Source organism: Triticum urartu, chromosome 2A (genome assembly GCF_056163025.1).
Source record: "Triticum urartu cultivar PI428250 chromosome 2A, HENAU_Tu73, whole genome shotgun sequence".
Taxonomy (NCBI): domain Eukaryota; kingdom Viridiplantae; phylum Streptophyta; class Magnoliopsida; order Poales; family Poaceae; genus Triticum; species Triticum urartu.
This window is the reverse complement of record NC_141874.1, coordinates 344,558,464-344,566,588: the sequence shown is the minus strand read 5'-3', so window position 1 is coordinate 344,566,588 and position 8,125 is coordinate 344,558,464.

The following is an 8,125-nucleotide window of genomic DNA, read 5'->3' as shown; positions in this document are numbered from 1 at the left end:
TGGTAATGCGATCTCATATCATAATCCTTGATGAGCTCCAACCATCTCCTTTGTCGGAGATTTAACTCCTTCTGTGTGAAAATATACTTCAAACGCTTATGATCTGTATACACCTCGCAATGGTTTCCAATCAGAAAATTTCTCCAAGTCTTCAGTGCATGCACTACGGCTGCTAACTCCAAATCATGCGTAGCATAATTCAATTCGTGAGGTTTCAGTTGTCGTGAGGCATATGAAACAACTCTCCCTTCCTGCATAAGCACTGCTCCAAGTCCTCGTCGTGAAGCGTCGCAATACACCTCATAATCCTTGGTCTGGTCTGGCAAAATCAACACTGGTGAAGTAACCAAGCGTTTCTTCAACTCCTGGAAACTAACCTCACACTCCTCAGTCCATATGAACTTGGTATCCTTCTTTAACAACTCCGTCATAGGCTTCGCAATCCCTGAGCTTCCCAAGAACCAAACGCAAATGTCCCTTATGCTCCTCTTCATTCTTTCAGTAAACCAGGATATCATCAATGAATACTACGACGAACTTATCCAAAAACTCCATAAACACTTTGTTCATCATGTTCATAAAATAGGCAAGTGCGTTAGTCAGACCAAATGAGATAACGGTGTACTCATACAACCCATATCTTGTGGTGAATGCTGTCTTAGGTATGTCTTGCTCTCGAATCTTCAACTGATGGTACCCTGACCGCAAATCGATCTTGGAAAACACTTTAGCTCCTTGCAATCGATCAAACAGATCATTGATCATTGGTACTGGGTACTTGTTCTTGATCGTTACTTCATTCAACCCACGATAATCAACAACCATCCTTAATGATCCATCCTTTTTCTCCACTAGAAGTACTGGTGATCCCCAAGGCGACGAAATTGGGCGAATGTACCCTTTATCCAGTAACTCCTTAATCTGCTTCTTAATCTCCACCAAATCCTTTGCGGGCATCATGTATGGTCTCTACGATATTGGCCCTGTGCCTGGCAAAAGCTCAATCAAAAACTCAATATCTCTATCCGGTGGCATGCCTAGCAACTCTTCTGGAAATACGTCAGGGAAATCCCTTACCACTGGTACTTCCTCCTGCACAACTCCTGATAAGGAATTTACTTGTGTCCTATTTGGCGCATGCCGGGATTCATACTTGATCCTTATTCCTTCTGGCGTCATAAGCAAAATTGTCTTACTGGCGCAATCGAGGTTTCCCCCATACATCGACAGCCAATCCATACCGAGAATTACATCCAAACCTTGGGATTCCAGAATAATTAAATCCGTTGGGAAAATATGCCTTCCTATACTTAATGGCACTTGGAAACATCCTTGACTGGCCATATACTCCGCTCCTGGTGAGCTTACTAGCATAGGTGTTCTAAGAACCTTAGTGGGCAGGTTATACTTATCCACAAATCCCCTTGATATGTATGAATGCGATGCACCCGTATCAAAAAAGAATGAGTGCAGTAAATGACTTAACCAAAAACTTATTACATCGAATCGAACTCTGTGCTCAGGTGTCATCCCTGGATCAGTAATGCTGACACCACACAGTACTTGAAGGATTTATAACAGAGTAGCAATCACACACTTATTACATCGAATGTCTCAAAAGAGAGCTTATTACAACAAATATGGCTTAAGGCCATAGAATAACGATAACAGCGGAAGGCTTGGAAGATAAGTGAGTCCATCAACTCCAGCGGCATCACTGAGTATAGAACTACGACCTAAAAACTCCTTAATAGTCGTCTGAAAAGTCTGCAACATTAATGTTGCAGCCCGAAACGGGTCAGCACATGGAATATGCTGGCAAAGCAACACATAGAGAGTAATGGAATGAAACAGGCTATTCTATATGCATATTTGGCTGGTGGAAAGCTCTATGGTTACAGTTTTGCGTAAAGCCAATTTTTCCCTACTGCAAAGGAATAAATTTTATTTAACTATCATGGTAGTTGTTAAACATTGAGAATGGTTGATAGCATTCTCAATCCCAATTAAGCATCATCATTATACAAAACCCAACAAAATTAAATTTTTGAGTAGCATGTTGAGATTCACATGATAATCCATGTACTACATACTCAAAACGTCCATAACCGGGGACACGGCTAACCATGATTAGTTTATACACTTTGCAGAGGTTTGCGCACTTTTCCCCACAAGACTCGATTGGCTCCGTTTGGTTTGTCGCACTACATGGTGTTTGAGAAGACGGATGACCGAGACATAGTCTTTCAGAAGCGCTAGCACCTTACGATGGATAGACCGTTACACCTACTTTCCCCTACATCTGCTAGTCTACCCTGTAAGAGTTCGCACGACTTAATCAACTATGCTAGAGCCCATAATAGCTTGTGGCTGCACACGGAAGTTTCCAGTATGAAAAATCTCATGATCCCTTTGGGCCTGGGTGGCGGTCCATAAAGAAAAACAATAGGCAATCCTGGAATACCCAGGTACCTCAATCCACCCAGATGTGTGTTTAAGTTGCCACCTTAGATAAACCATTAATTAACAAACTCACATCTTTCATGGATATCACTCACCCAATCCACGTCTACTAGCATAGCATGGCATAATAGGCAAACGTAGAAGTAACTCCCAAAGGTTTGATAATACAACAGGTAATAGGTACTACCTCAACTACTTCCCATCCCACAATTTAATTAGATCCTAATCATGCAATGTGTGAGGATTGATCTAATGCAATAAAGCTGGGTAGTTGGAAAGCATGATCAAAGTGTTACTTGCCTTGCTGATGATCCGCGAAACCTAGAGATTCGAAGTAACAGGCGGCGCACTCCGGGTATTCTATCGCAGACAAACAAAAAATCATACAATAAGTATTCATATAATGCACAGGTAAAACTCAAATAAGATATCTAACCAGAAAGTTCAACTTAAGAACTCCGGTTGGCAAAAAGAATCAAATCGAACGAAGCAACGAAAGACAAACGGCAAAAGGAACAGGCTTCATTTACTATTCTGGATCTAGGGCAATTTTTACAGTGGCAAAAACTTGTTTGAGTTGGTTAAACGGATAGAGGGTTTCGAGACGAAACTCCAGGCGCTTGAATCGCCTGATTCCGATAAACGAGCGAAAAGTTATACTAAAACGAAAATCGGATCAGAAATCGCGATCAGAAAAAATCGCGGATTTAATCTGAGAAAAGAAAAACGACGAACGTTCGTTAAGACGAATGAACGAGCGAACGCTCGCTAATTAGCCTAAACCGAAAAAAAACTGATCTAAATAAATAAAAACGGAAACTAAAAACACGACGAAAAACCGATGGAAAAACCGAACGGTTTTTCTAAAAAAAACGGCGGCGGGGTCAACCTCGGGGTGCGGTCGATGGCGGCGGCGGCGGCAGCAGCGGTGACAGCGGCGTGGGTTGAGGCGGCGGCGGCGCGCGGATCGAGGCGCGGGGCGGCGGCTAGGGTTTGGGCACGGGGCGGGCTGCCGCGGCTGATGGGCTTCGGCGGCTCGGGTCGGGCGGCTTATAAAGGCCCCCCGGGCTGTGTCCCGCTCGGGTACGGCCAAGAGACGGTTCACGTTTTTTTAAATAACGCGCAGAAAAACAAATAAAATAAATACTAAACGGACTCCAAAAATCCCGAAATAAATTTTCCCCGGCTTCTAAAATCAAGCCGCACAGGATGCACATTTATTTGGGGCCTAAATGCAATTTTGAAAAACGCGCATTTTTCCTAAATTCAAATAAAATATCAAAAAAACCTCCGAAATAAAATCTTATTTGATTTTATTATTGCATCCTCAATATTTATTTATTTTGGGAAAGTCATTTTATTCCCTCTCTCATATTTTTGTAATAGAAATAATTGATGATAAAATAATTAAAATCAAATGATTCTATTCTCAAAATTTGAGAAAACTCAAATATGAAAATAATGAAATCCCCAACTCTCTCTGTGGGTCCTTGAGTTGCGTAGAATTTCTTGGATCAAAACCAAAAGCAAAAAAGTATGATATGCATTGATGATCTAATGTATAACATTCCAAATTCAAAATTTGGGATGTTACACTGTAGATACCAAGATGATGTAGGGTGGAACCCTAATCGGCCGATCTTTCACGAAAGGAGCGGATCTCGCGAAGAACATGAAGAATACGAGGGGGAAAACAAGGGGAAACACAAGGGAAAACATGAGAGAATGACTAAACCAACACGAAATAGTCACACATGTGCTAGATCCTCGAGTACATAAGAGATCACACGACCCACGGACATCTAAGGACGATACAAAGGTAGCCGGTCTTCTCCGTGAGGAGGTCTTGAATCCACAAGGGGATCTTCCCGTAACGGGGTCTTGAATCCAAAGGGATCTTCTCCGAAGAGGGCCGCGGTCTCTCTCGTGGAGTAGATCCGGTCTGGATGAGCAATGCTCTATCTCTAAATATGAGCTAAACCAATGCTAACCCTATAAAGAGGGACAAGGAGGAGTATATATAGTCTAGGGGGTTGAAGGGGTACACGGGCCTTGGCTCTTCACTGTGCGCAGACAGGGGAGGCCGGACGTCCGGGCATCGGGCGGGATGTCCAGGCTTTCATGCGGGGCCGGATGTCCGGGCTGGAGAGGCCGGATGTCCGGGCTGGAGCGGCTGGCTTTGTTGCTCTCGGGTTCGGAGGGGTCCGGATTTCCGGGATGGAGGCCGGATATCCGGTAGCTCGGGAAAGGCCGGATGTCCGGGCTGGCGGCCGGATGTCCGGGGCCTGTAGTTGCTTGGCGGCTGCGCAACTTGTGGTGGACGACGCTCCAGGGGCCGGACGTCCGGGGTCATGGCCGGATGTCCGCGTCCTGGGAGGTGTTCTTTACTCCTTCCGTGGGTTCTCTTCATCCATGGACTTGGGCACTTGTTCACCTTCACGTGCATCTCCGGAATGGTCCTCTTGGTATGTAATCATGCACAACACCTCGGACTTAGGTAGTAGCCATTTCTCGAGAGGATCATATGTAATATCACTAAGGAAAGAAGTCACCTCGTTCTCGAGAGCTCTAGCTCTATCTCGTGTCATGGGTCCTCGTGGCTCTTGTTGAGGCGATGGTAGGTCCATGGGGATGACCGTAGGATGCTCCGCATCATTTTTTTTGGAGTATCGCACAGGAAGAAGTCTTCATGGTATTGAAAGATAAGTTGACACATGCTCCTTTACTCCAACTTCCTGATTTTAATAAGACTTTTGAGCTTGAATGTGATGCTAGTGGGATTGGATTAGGAGGTGTGTTATTACAAGATGGCAAACCTGTTGCATACATTTCTGAAAAAATTGAGTGGGCCTAGTCTGAATTATTCTACTTATGATAAAGAATTATATGCTCTTGTTCGGACTTTAGAAACATGGCAACATTATTTGTGGCCCAAAGAATTTGTTATACATTCTGATCATGAATCTTTGAAACATATTCAAAGTCAAGCTAAACTAAATCGTAGACATGCTAAATGGGTTGAATTCATTGAGACTTCCCCTTATGTCATTAAACACAAGAAGTGTAAAGAAAATGTTGTTGCTAATGCATTGTCTCGTCGCTATACTATGCTTTCACAACTTGACTTCAAAATATTTGGTTTGGAGACCATCAAAGATCAATATGTGCATGATGTTGATTTTAAAGATGTAATGCAGAATTGTAAAGAAGGAAGAACATGGAACAAGTTTGTCATTAATGATGGATTTGTGTTTCGTGCTAACAAGCTATGCATTCCAGCTAGCTCCGTTCATCTTTTGTTGTTGCAGGAGGCGCATGGAGGAGGATTATTGGGACACTTTGGCTTGAAGAAGATGGAGGACATACTTGCTACACATATCTTTTGGCCAAAGATGAGACGTGATGTTGAGCGTTTTGTTGCTCGCTGCACTACATGTCAAAAAGCTAAGTCACGATGTCGGTGTCAAAACCGGTGGATCTCGGGTAGGGGGTCTCGAACTGTGCGTCTAAGGAGGATGGTAACAGGAGGCAGGGGACACGATATTTACCCAGGTTCAGGCCCTCTTGATGGAGGTAATACGCTACATCCTGCTTGATTGTTCTTGATAATATGAGTAGTACAAGAGTTGATCTACCACGAGGTCAAAGAGGCTAAACCCTAGAAGCTAGCCTACGGTATGATTGTATGTTGTCCTACAGACTAAAACCCTCCGGTTTATATAGACACCGGAGGGGGCTAGGGTTACACAAGGTCGGTTAAAAAGGTGGAGATATACATATCCGTATTGCCTAGCTCGCCTTCCACGCCAAGTAGAATCCCATCCGGACACGGGACGAAGTCTTCAATCTTGTACCTTCATAGTCCAACAGTCCGGCCGAAGGATATAGTCTGGCTGTCCGGAGACCCCCTAATCCAGGACTCCCTCAGTAGCCCCTGAACCTGGCTTCAATGACGATGAGTCCGGCACGCAGTGTATCTTCGGCATTGCAAGGCGGGTTCCTCCTCCGAATACACCATGGAAGAGTTTGAATACACAGACAGTGTCCGACCCTGCAAAATAAGTTCCACATACCATAGTATAGAGAATAATATTTCCACAAATCTAATCTGTTGACACATTTTGACAACATGACATCACGCCATGACCCGGTCATTATTCGAACCGTTTCTCTCAACCAGCTCGGCACATAACGCGAGGCAATTTTCTTGACATGTCTTGTCAAAGCAGAGATATCACGAGATTCTCATCAATACAAACGTGGGTAACCCAACCGTGCATGTTGGTATGACGCCTAGATCTTAGGCAAGTCCCAAACGGCCACGAGGAGGACGCCTGATATTCACCCTCTTTATAAAGGGGACGAGGCTATTTCTTTTTTCCCTCCCGTGCTCAATCGAATCCTTACCCCGCCTCTAGTTCTAACACCCAAAGCTCAGGTCAGGTGCTTTGGACCTTCAACTATGTCCAGATCCAACCTTCAAGGTCGGTGGATGCCTTCCTCCGTCACAGAGGAGGACATCAAGAAGTTGAGGGAGGCTAGATATCTGACCGCCGAAATTTCGCATAGGCTACCCGCCCGAGGTCAGGTCGTCCCTACTCCCGAACCCAACGAGAGCGTTGTGTTCCTCTCCCACTTGCTCCGAGGACTAGGCCTCGCTCTGGATCCCTTTGTTAGGGGTCTTATGTTCTATTACGGGCTGGATTTCCACGATTTGGCCCCGGATTCCCTTCTTCACATCTCGTCATTTATTGTCGTGTGTGAGGCCTTCCTCTGCATTGCCCCTCACTTCGGCCTGTGGCTCAAGACCTTCGATGTGAAGCCGAAGATGATCGAGGGGCAGCACGTAGCGTGCAGAGGTGCTTTAATAAGCAAAATCGCTAACGCTCCATGGACAGAGGGTTCCTCCCCAGAGGTGTCCGGATTATGGCAGAGGGAGTGGTTTTACATCACAACTCCCCGAAGTGCCAAGTGGGTAGCTGCCCCCACCTTTGGCTCGGTCCCCCCACCACAACCGATGTCATGGATAAGCTGGGGGCTGAGCTGGGGTCCAGCCAAGGACGTGCCAATACTGTAGAGCCGTATCCGAGATCTCTTCGAGGGAGATTTCAGTCTGGTTATGGTAATGCAAGTTATGCTGGTTCGTCGAGTCCAACCTTGCAAACGCCGGCCCCTCTGCATGTGGGAATTCAACCCGGAAGGACCGCGAGTTATTCAGCATTTCCTTGGCATGACGCACGAAGAGATGTACAGATCATTCTTTGGACGCCAAGTAGAGTGTCCGGACACCACCGAGGACGTGGGCCTGAGCTGCAACCGCCCTGGTGCCCAAGTAAGTAATCCCATGACGAACCTGCTGTCCTTTTATTTATCATGGCATCATTCTAAAGAGCCGCTCTTTGACCAGGACTGGATAACAAAGGCGATGATGATCAGGTGTTCGGCCCCCCTTCCTGTGGTCTTGGACAATCTGGTACTGGACAAGATGCTCGAGCCGGCGCCTTATCTAGTGTCCTCGAAGGAAGATGATGGGGTGAATAAAGAGGGCAAAAGCGGACCTCACTCGCTACTCATTCCAGCCGAGGGAATAAGCACCTCCGCGAGGGGGGACAATCAAAAGGAAGAATCTGACATTCTCTCTCCCCGGGGAAGGAATAGGACT